At 38.5% G+C, this 11,305-nt stretch overlaps 1 pseudogene; it reads left to right on the plus strand.

Moving 5' to 3' along the window:
* The first annotated feature begins 9,330 nt into the window (after window positions 1–9,330).
* LOC118614825 lies at window positions 9,331–9,448 on the plus strand (annotated as a pseudogene).
* Window positions 9,449–11,305: the final 1,857 nt, after the last annotated feature.

Here is an 11,305-nt window from a genome sequence, read left to right on the forward strand (position 1 = left end):
TTTTGCACTAATAATTTTAAGAGCAACACCAACTATGAAAACTGAATTAAGATTATTTACACAATTATAGTCAGGCTCAAGAAACTTTTGTTCTTGCCCCATGACCTTCCTCGAATTACTACTGTTCAGGGAGCCAGTGAGAACATCACCGTGTACTGCCAGGCCTTTACATGTTGTTTTTACTTTTTTGCAAGACAAATCCTCCTTTTCCTGTGGAGTCCCACACAATTGTGTCCCTGTGTCTAACCAACCAGGGCTGGTCAAGGCCTTTCTATAAATGAATTGCAGGATCCTCACTCCTTGGGCAAGTGTTCATTACAACTCACCTTGCCCAAACTCCCAGGAATGACTGACCAGACAATACAAACCCAGTGGACCGCACCTTCTTGGTGCACATGGTCACATTCCTGCAGCCAACACACAGAACACACACAAAAGGCCTGTGTACACTGACACCCCGGTCGACATGCAATTTCCTGGTGTTTGCTTTATTCCTGGCTTTTCTAGTGTTTCAACTTAGAGTCCAAGATACAGTACGCAATGATGTGAGCTGTGTGCGGTGTTCCTGCTTGCCCTCCAAGCTGGTGCCACGTGTGACTGTGCCACTTTGGACCACTTCTAGGAGAAGGTGATGGTTAAGCTCAGGAATACTGTTTAAACCGTCAGGCGGCACCTCTCATTTAAATTATAAATTGATATAATATAGACAATAATGCATGTGATAGGTAATGATATTATATAGGAAAACAAAAACATTGTAAAAAACGCAAATGTCTTATCATGAGAAACTGATGGATGATGCTTGAAATTCGCAGAATAGATTAATATGCTCAAGTTAAAACTCATATATTTTGAAAAGTGTTTAGTAACAGGAAATATTCTTGATGTAATATGTGAAAAAAAGTCAGAGAAAGTTGTTAGAAGGTTTAAGAAGGTAAAGAAATAATGATTCATTAGTGTTTCTAAAACACAAATTTAAAAATTTCCCAAAAAGCAATCTATAAATCAGCATACATATACTTTTCACAATCTTGTGTATATTGTACATATAAACAAGTGTATACATAATGAAAAGAAAAAATCTCCAAAGTAATACTTTTATATCTGACTGGTGGCGCAAAGATAATTAAAATTTGCTTTTCTCTATATTCTCCCTATTTCCAAATCTCGTTTTCTTCCATACCCATTTTTAAAAAAACTGTAGTCAGAAATATGTTTGGTCCCTGAATAAACAGCTTTGGGATCACATGGGAGCTTGTCAGACATTCAGATATTTGAGCCTCACTTCAGAAATACTGACTCAGAAACTCTGAGGGTGGGACCCAGTGACCTTGGTTCTAACAAGGCCTCCTGGGGATTATTATTCGTGTTGAAGTTTAAAAACCACTGGCGGGTTGGAGGGTGGGGGACCAGGGTCTGGGAGTGGAGGGTGGAAGAGTATGTTGTCAGAGGAGTTTTGCTGACCCCATTTCAATAATTCCATATCTTATCATTCTGCAATGACCCTTTTAAGCCCCCAAGGCACCTTGTCTCATTTCTAGCTCAGAATGTCTCATATACCTGTGTTCCCTTTCTGTCTCTGAACCTCTCGAGCCTATGGGGTCTCTGACTCTCTCATGTATGATAGGCTCTCACATATATGTATGTATTAAATTTTGTTATTTTCTTTTGCGAAAAAATAGAATAATTATAATTATAATAATTCCATGTCTGTTCTGCTTCAATACAATAGCTAAAGGAGCATTTGTAAGAAAGAAAATGTGCTAGCAAACCTCTGCACAAAACCTCTGTACCACTGTCGTCTTGTGCCCACCCCCTTAATCAGATTGTTGTGCAGATTTGTCCTTCGAATAAATGTGCCCCACAGAAATTTCAGGTTTGCTCATCTGCATATTGGCAGCATTTTCTTACTGGCTGAAAGGTTCAGACACACCTTTCTTTTTATCATGTACCTGGACTGTTCCTTTTCATTCTGGCCGTGCAAACCTTCTGTTGGTATATTAAGTAAAGAAGGTTGTTACTCTCAAACGGCTAAGTAGATCAGAACAGAAATACCACACATTACGCTTCTCAGTTCCTCCCTCCCCCACATCCCTTTAGTTTTCTTGGATGACTTTCTGCTTACTTTTGGGATTTGGAGTCAGATAGCCTTTCTTCCTGTCCTGGCTTTGTCACTTAGCTAAGCTGTGACCTAAGACAAACTACTGACCAGCTCTAAATTGCAGCTTCCTCACTCATAAAATGAACAATTATAATCGTTTCTATCTCATAGGGTTGTTTTAAGCATTAAATAAAAATTTTAATATCTTTATCTTAATAACATATTATTAAATAATAAGCATTGAATGAACAGTTAATATTATTGTTCTTATTCATTAATTTTCATAGCACCCATGGAACCCTGGCCTCCTTTCTAACTCATTGTGAAAAATCAAAGCTATTGTGTGTGATTTTCCTCCATCCCTTCCTCCCTTCATAAAGCTTGCTTGTCCACTTTCATTCCTACCAGCTGGGATCTAATAGAAAGGCTGTTTCTCTGTTCAAGACCAACCATTTACCTGAGCCTGACTTCTTCCCCTTCTTCCCTGTTCAGGGACTTTTTCTCATCCCCTCCTGCTTTCCTTTATCTTCTCTTCTTTTAAATGTGCTCAAGTCTGTACTAATGAAAGCTTTACCCATCCTCTCCTCCTCTTTGCATTCAAATTTCCAAATGGATTAGCTATATTTTTGGTTCATTTCCCCCAATGCCACAGAAAATGTTTACATTAAAATTACCAGTGATTATCTTCACTCAGATTGATTTTTTCCCCTTTAACATTGCAGCTTCCAAAAAGATGCATCTTTTTTGTGATCACTGGTCTTGTCATTTTAAGTGGTCTCATTGGATGTTTCTCATCCAAACTAATCAGTTAAGTACCATATCGATAAGTCCCAAGTTCCAAGTTCTTTGTCTAGCTCCAGCCTTTCCTGAGGTCTTTAAACTCATCTCCAACTGCCAGTAATATGTCTTCATTTGTATCCTCAAACTCATAATGTCTGAGACTAATTCACACACCCACTCGTTTTCCCCCCAAATTTTTCAGTTTCCATTGGTGACACCACCAGGCATCAAGCTAAAAGGAAAGAATTCTGTCATTTGTCACACTGAGGGAGGACGATATACAGAGAATGAAGAGATGTGTCCCCTCTTCTGTGTAACCCTTCAGCAACAATTCATTTACTTGTAGAGGGCCTTTCTCCTAGCTCAGAGAACAAAACCGTCCGAATTCTTGGCTTCTAGGTCCATAATGTGCAGTCTGGTTTAAGATACAAAAGGTCTGAAGTGAGGTACAATTAAGCAGAGCTAGCTTTGCCCACTCTTCTTCTCCACTGCGTGTAGATCAAAGCCCCTTTGACATATGGAGGAGATTGGAGTCTAAGTAATTGAGTGTGGGAAAGGGAAAAATTTTCATCAGCTTTCTTAGTCTCCTTGGATGGCTCTGAAAATTAAACTGACAAAGATAGATTAACAAGAGTAAAGCACATACATTTATTTGATAAGTTTAATGTGACACTGGAGCCTTCATAAAGAAATGAAGACCTAAAAAAACATATCAGTGTATTTTTATGCTGGGTTTGGTGAAGAGTTGACAGTTGTGGAGGAATGCCATGGTTTAAGGAGTGTGAGGTAATGGTAGTAAACCTAGGGAAGCTGAGCGGGTTCTTCTCAGCATCCTTTTGTCTTCAGAGATAATCATGTTCCTTTCCTCCAGATATAGGGAGGGCACCTCTCACATGAGGGTTTCTATGACCTGTTTCAGAGAAAAAAGGTAAGGGTAGGGGGCAGATCAGAATGACCTTCCTGTTTCTATTGTTTTCTCAAACTCCTTCAGTTTAAATATTTACAATGCCAAAGTGCAACATCCTGGGGTAGCATGTCCTGAACTCCACTAAGAGCATAATATGAGTGAAGGGAACTTTGCATCTTGATTCTGCCTCAGGTAAAGTCTAAGGTTTGGAAACATGAGAGACAACCCCATGCCACACTTTCTAAGTTCTGAGACTGGCAAACAATTAAGTAGAATTTGGTCAATTTAGTGTCTGTACCTGAGAGGACAAAGATGGTCTCCGGAAGATTGCAATTGATATTTCAAATTAAATTCATAAAAGAGAACTCTCATAATACTGCTCCAAACTGCCTGATGCTCTCCCTCAACACAAGATCAGGAGAAAAAGAAACATTAGTTTGCTGGAAACCTCACTTCTGTGATTTAGCTATGCTCCTACGATGTCTAGGAGTTCAAGGGTCTCTGACTAACTTTCATACTTCAACCACACAGTTCAGTTTTTATCGGGTTTTCATGGCGGGGAGTGGGAGGACAGTGCTGGGACAATTTTTTGGCCTGAAAATATAAATTACTGCTTTGATGGGGGAAGAAAAGGAAAACACTGGCCACAGGTCAGGGTGGAAATGGTGATGATTCATAACTTTTCCACCCTGAAGTTACTCCTAAAATTCCAGAATTTCTGTTGGCTTTTACAGGTTTGTCAAAAGAAAAATCTCAATGTAATTAACCAAGGGTAAAATATATAAGATATGTACAGTTATTTGATTCCTTGATCTTACAATGTAGCAGATGTGGCTGCCAGTGCAAGATCGAAGGATATGGGCAGGCCTGGAGGAGGGGATGTGCCTGAATATGTGGTCTGCTTGTATTCTCAAGAACATTGGACCTCAGAGGCTGGGCTTTTAAGGCATGTGCCATTTACGTTAGTGACTTCTTAAGATCGTCAAAAGATTTTATTCACCTAAGGTTTAAGGTTTAATGTGTTCTTCAAATAATCGACTGGTCATCCACGGGGAGAAACTCCTTTTATAATTAAAAGCAATTTCAAAAATATCACCAGGAATGCATTAAAAAATTATGAGAGCACTTGTGCCTCCCAATCCTGAGAGGGTCTGACTCAGGGAGATGGTAGACAGATTAGAGAAAAAGGACAAAGTCATACATGACTGGTATGATTGTAAGTCTGCCAAGTGTGCCTCCCAGGCATGGCAGAGACATTGGTTCTGGATTGTTTTCCCACAACATTTTTTGTTGGTTGGTAAGTTATCTCCCTACCGGTGCCTTTTGCATGAATTTTCTTTATAACAGCTATGTCTCTTACACCTATCCTGTGGAACTCCCTCTACAGCACTAATCCTCTGGTAGTCAGCGTCCCTCTCAAGAGAAGCTGCCAGGATGGATAACCTAGGAAGCCAAGGTAGTAGCCCTGTCATGACAGACCAAATCCAGCCCCTGTCAAATGGTCATAATCTATCTGGTTTACCAACCCTAGATCAGCTTGCTAGTGAAGCCGCTACCGGTAAGACCTTCCTCCACAGTTAACTACCATGGACAGCTCCCGACTGTTTCCCGGGTTTCGACATTGTTAAATTTGACTCAAGTGCCAGTCCCCGTGTATTCCTAAACACGAAAGTCAGGCTCTATGAGTGATTCTGAGAAATTCTCTGCACTTGGCTGAGATTTACAAAGTGGCAACCCTTTCTTCCACCAGATTGTGAGGAGGGTGTGTGCTACAGGGAAAGAAAGCACAGCTTATCGTCAACCTCTCTTTAAAGAAATTCCATTATCTTTTTTAATCACTCTCCTTGTCACTTATAGACACTTCAAGTGGGTGGTAAGCTAATAATAGCAAAACCTGTTTCATAATCTCTGACATAGAGGACCTATCCCCTGATTACAGTGTATTTAGGATTATACCTTTAAGCTTGCCACCTGAAAAATGTTCTCACAAAATCTGCCTCACCTTCTGCAAGCTTGAATTCCCTCTAATTTCATCTGTGCAAATGAATAGATAGAATTAACATTAAGTGCTAAAAATGCATATATACTACAATTCTGACACCAGTTGCAATGTGTGGGGTTTTTTTTTCCCCCACATCAAGCAATTTTCTGACACCAGCTAGGTGTCCTACAATTCAACTCAATTCTGACACTATCTACCAAGAAACAGCATCAGATTCCACAAATTAAAGGGCTCAGTCCCACAAGACTTCCCCTACTTTAGAGGCCAATCACAGGTCCAAATTGTCACCTGTGCTTCTGACAGGCCAGCTACAAATCAGAGGTTCCCACAACTCCTCCCTGGGTTCAATTAATTTGCTAGAGTGGCTCACAAAACTCAGGAAACCAGTTTACTTACTAGATTACTAGTTTACTACAAAGGATGTTAAAGGACATGAGTCAACTGGTCAGATAAAGAGATACACAGGGCAAGGTCCAGAACAAAGGAGTTTCTGTCCCTGTGGAGTTTATGGCCCTGCATGGAGGCGCTTGCATCCATTCTGGTTCCCTAACCTGAAAGCTCTTTGAATGTCATCCTTTTAGGTTTTTATGGAGTATTCATCACATAGGCACAGTTGATTAAATCATTGGCAATTGGCGATTGAACTCAATCTGCAACCCCTCTCCCCTCCCCAGAGGTCAGTCAGGGGTGAGACTGAAAGTTCCAACCCTCTAATCACTTGGTTGGTTCCCCTGGCAACCAGCCCACCTTCAGATTAACTAGAGACAATCTCAGGGCCTCATTAACATAAGAAAAGGTGCCTTTGCTGCTCTCATCATTTAGGAAATTCCTAGGGTTTTAGGAGCTCTGGGGCAGGAAGAGGATGAAGACCAAATATATATGTATTATAAATCACAATCTCACACATAGTTTTCTGTGAGACCAGAGCATCAGGTAGCAAAAGTGTCTCGCTCTTTTCAGCAGAAACAAGTGAAAGCCTGCATTTATCACATGGCCCTAGAGTAGGAGGCAGAGTTGTGCCAGAAGAGCCCCCTTGGAAGATTGCCTCCTGACAGTTTTCTTTGGCTCATAGTCTCTCTTCAGTACCTATAGGAGTGATATAAAGAAATACATTTCGGGAATCTAATGGCCTTTTCCACCAGTCTGCTCTTTCAGCAATTTTGCCATCTACATGGTAAGTCATCGATAAATACTTTTTGAATTAACATGAGATATATTTTTATAAAAATTTGCATCATACTGTAAATAATATTTTTCATATCAGTGCACATACATTCATTTAAGATTTAGTTTCTTTGCATCTTGATTACACTGAACATTGTTCATGTGCCTATTGAGAAAATATTTTCTCTTCTCGAACTTGCTGTTTATATTCTTTGCCTACTTCACCACTGGGTGCTCATTTTTGTGGCTTATTGACATCCAGGATATGGATGACATCTACTTTAGTTCTGGTCACCATCATCTCTGTAACCTCCACTACCAGGAAAAAATTGGTCAGTCTCTCAATTTCTTTAATGCAATCTATTCTCCCTACAGTTTATCTTATCACTTATACCCTGGGGTCTAAGAGTCTTAATTATTTAGTACAAAATCCTTAGCCTGAGTTGGAAAAGACTCCCGCCTCCTGACTGGTTTCCAGTTTAGAAAAACTCTAATCAATTCTCTAATTTAAATTTACCTGATCATAACCCAGATTAAAACTCCCCAGTAGTATACATTTGCCCTCAGACTCTTATCCAAAAATATCTATTTTAGAAAACTGACTCAGGCCTCATATCTGTCTGGTCGCTGCCTCACCAGTAAATGTGTTTGGAGAGTAACCCGAGGTACAAGAATGTCATGCTTTTATCTGTAGAAATAACTTCCCGGGCAGAGCAAATAGCAAGTGTGAAGGCCAAACTGGGACCATGCTTGGCTTATTTACTAAAAAGCATGGTGACCAGAGCATATGGAGCAAAGTGAGTGACATGTTAGTGGGACTCAGAAAGGTCCTAATGACCCAGCCCTACAGGATTTTGTAAGCCATTATAGTCTTCAGCTTTTAATCTGAAAGTAATGGAAAGCCACTGTCAAGTTTTGAGCCATGGAATGATATTATCTAATATACATTTTAAAAGTGTTGTGGTGCAATCAAACCCAAGCCAATTGAGATGAATTGTGAGCCTTTATTAGCCGGCCGTCGACTGACTTTCTACCACGCAAGGTTAGAAGAGATCAGCCCCAAGCTCCCAGAAGAGGCAGTTTATATAGCCACCAGCACATCCCTGAGCAGATCACTACACCCTGGTTAACAGTTGGCTGTTAGCATATCCTTGATCAGTTTACCACACTCTGGTTAACAGAATCAGAAGTAAATATTCAATACTGGCTTACTGGAAAATTGTCCACCCATAACAAAAGGACTACTCTGTCTGCTACGTTGAAAATAGACTATTGAGCAGAAAGAACAAAAGGCAAAAGCAGAGAGAGTTATGACATATATCTAGTTTAGAGAAGATGATGTAAGAAGTGGTAGTATTCCAGGTACATTTTGACGAAAGGAAAACAAGGCTTCTGACAGACTGATTGTGGGCTATGAGAAAAGGAAAAGAGGCAAAGATGCTGCCAAGGTTTCGACTCAATAAACTGGACTAATGGAGTTGGCAATTACCAAAATAAAGAGAACTTTGAGTGGATCAGGGTTCATTGAAGTCAGGATCGTGTTCCAGTTTGGGAATTTTAAGTTTGACTTAAATTACCTATTAGACATTCAGGCAGAGATATTGAATTGGGAGTTGGATATATAAGCCTGGAGATAAAATTCTGAATGTAATCACCATTTGAATGGTCTTAGAAACCTTGAGATTGGATTAGTGAGGCTAGGGCTGTATATATACACGAGATAAGAGATCCAGGGATTTAGTCTTGAGTGACTCAGGAGGATCAGGGACGGAGAGAGGTAGGGAGAAAGAAGAAACCAAAAAAGAAAGAAAGAAAGAAACTTTGTAAAACCAGCCATTGATATAGATGGAAACTCAGAAAGTATGGTGTCCTGGAAGCCATGAGAAAGAAATTTTCAAGATGGAGAGAGGTCCTGATACTACAGAAGTTCCTGATACAGGTATGATGGGAATTGGGAATTGATCATTAGATTGTTGCAGTGTTAAACTCATTAATTTGTGACTTTGACAAGAGGAGCATCCATAGAGGTTGGATTAAAGGCTAGATTGAAGTGAATTCGAGAGAGAATGAGAAGGAAAAAGTTACCAACATGTAAATAGCAAATATGGAGAACTCTTAAAAAGTTTTGTTGTAAAAGAAAATGAAGAAATGAGGTGGTAACAATAGAGGGATGTAGAATTCAAGAATTTTTTCCCTAAACTGATAATAACTACAGTATGTTTATATTATAGATGGAAAGGATAGAAGGGAAAATGATGTAAATAATAATTTGAACCACACGAATTTGAATGCTTCAAATTTTAAAATAGAATTAGTAAACTTATATTTAAATAACTTTTTAATGTGACTAAGCAATTTAACTGTAGCATGATCTAGGTCTATGGCCATGCCACCCTGAACATGCCGGATCTCATCTGATCTTGGAAGCTAAGCAGGGTCAGGCCTGGTTAGTACTTGGATGGGAGACCTTGTAGGACACCAGGTGCTGTAGGTGTTAAAAAAAAATTTAATTGAAAAATAATAGATAAATAAAATAATGGTTGTATGGTCTATAATCCAGGGCTATGAGAGCATTTTTTTTTCAATTGAGAGAAAATGTAGAAACCATACAATTTTCTGTTAAGTGTAAAATTCTATGTGTTTTCTTTAGCAAATTCACAAAACTGTATGACCATCACCACTATTTAATTCCAGAACATTTTTTTTTTCTCACCCTAAAAAGAAAGCTATTAGCAGACACTCCCTGTTTGGCCCTACCCCAGTCCCTGACAATCACTAACCTATTTTCTGTCTCTACAGATTTGCCTAGACTGGACATTTCATAAATGGCATCACTCAGTATATAACCTTTTGTGTCTGGCTTCTTTCACTTACCATGTTTTTAAGATTTATCCATGTCGAACATGAATTAGGATTTTATTCCCTTTTTGTAGTTAGAGAATATCTCATTGCATGGGTATACCATACTTTTTTTATCCATTCATCAGTTAATGGACATTTAGGTTGTTTTCACTTTTTGGCAATTAAGAGTAATGTTGCTATGAACATTTACATAATAAGGTTTTGTGTACACATATGTTTTCATTTCTCTTGCATATAGTATCTGAGAAAGAAATCACTAGGTCATGTGGTAATCCTATGTTTAACTTTTAGAGAAACAATATTTTCTGCCTCTATTGAAATGATCATATGGTTTTGTCCTTTATCTTATAGATATATTACATTGATTTTCATATATCGAACTAATCTCACATTTCTGGGATAAATCTCACTTGGCTGTGGTGTATAATCCTTTTCATATATTGCTAGTACTTGGATTGCTAATACTTTGTTGAAGATTTTTTCCTCTATATTCATAAAAAATATTAATCAAGTTTTCTTGGAATATCCATAGTTTGGGCATCAAAGTGTGACGGTCAGTTTTATGTGCAACTTGGCTAAGCTACAGACCCCAGTTATTCAAACACTAATGTAGGCATTGCTGGTATTTTTAAAGTATTTTTCAGATGTGATTAAAATCTATAACAGTTGATTTAAGAGAGATTATCCTAGATAATCTGAATAAACCTGATCCAACAAGTTAAGGCCTTAAGAGGCCAGTTGAGGCTTTCCCTAATAGAACAAATTCTGCTTGTGGAAAAGTGTCAGCTTTCCTTTTCTGAAGTCTGCCTTGAGGATTTCCAACTTGCCCAGAGAGTTCCCACAATCGGGTAAGCCAATTTCTTGCAATAAGTCTCTTAGATATATCTCCTACTGGTTCTGGTTCTCTAGCTTAACCCAGACAGATAGATAACAGGACAATTGACACTGGCCTCATAGAATGAATTGGGAAGTGTTCTATTCTTTTTTTTGGAACATTTTGTGAAGGGTTAAATTATTTAAACATTGGTAGAGTTTCCCAGAAAAATACCTAATTATGTGAGCATTTATAAGATTTATTTTTTTAATCTCAGAAATTTATTCTACTATATGTATTAATTTAAAGTTCTTTTATCTCACATGAACCCTTCTGTGTTAGCATTTATTGACCTATTTTATACCTTTTTGTTGTTGTTGTTGTTGCATTATATTCCGTAGTATAAAATATGAGCTTTTCTTTCAGCTTAGCAGGGCAAACCTTAAATCCTAACTACAAATCTTACTAGCAGTGAAGGTTTGGGAATTTGGACTTATCTATCATCTATCTATCTATCTATCTATCTATCTATCTATCTATCTATCTATATGAAGGACTTGGATAAAACTACGGATTAAATTGAGAATTCTGGGTTTATGTTCTTTCTGTGGTGCACCCTGTTCTCCAACAATCTGTAAACCCTTAGAGGTTCACGAGTTTTCTATTTTTGATTTG

Source organism: Rousettus aegyptiacus, unplaced genomic scaffold (genome assembly GCF_014176215.1).
Source record: "Rousettus aegyptiacus isolate mRouAeg1 unplaced genomic scaffold, mRouAeg1.p scaffold_m13_p_2, whole genome shotgun sequence".
Taxonomy (NCBI): Eukaryota; Metazoa; Chordata; class Mammalia; order Chiroptera; family Pteropodidae; genus Rousettus; species Rousettus aegyptiacus.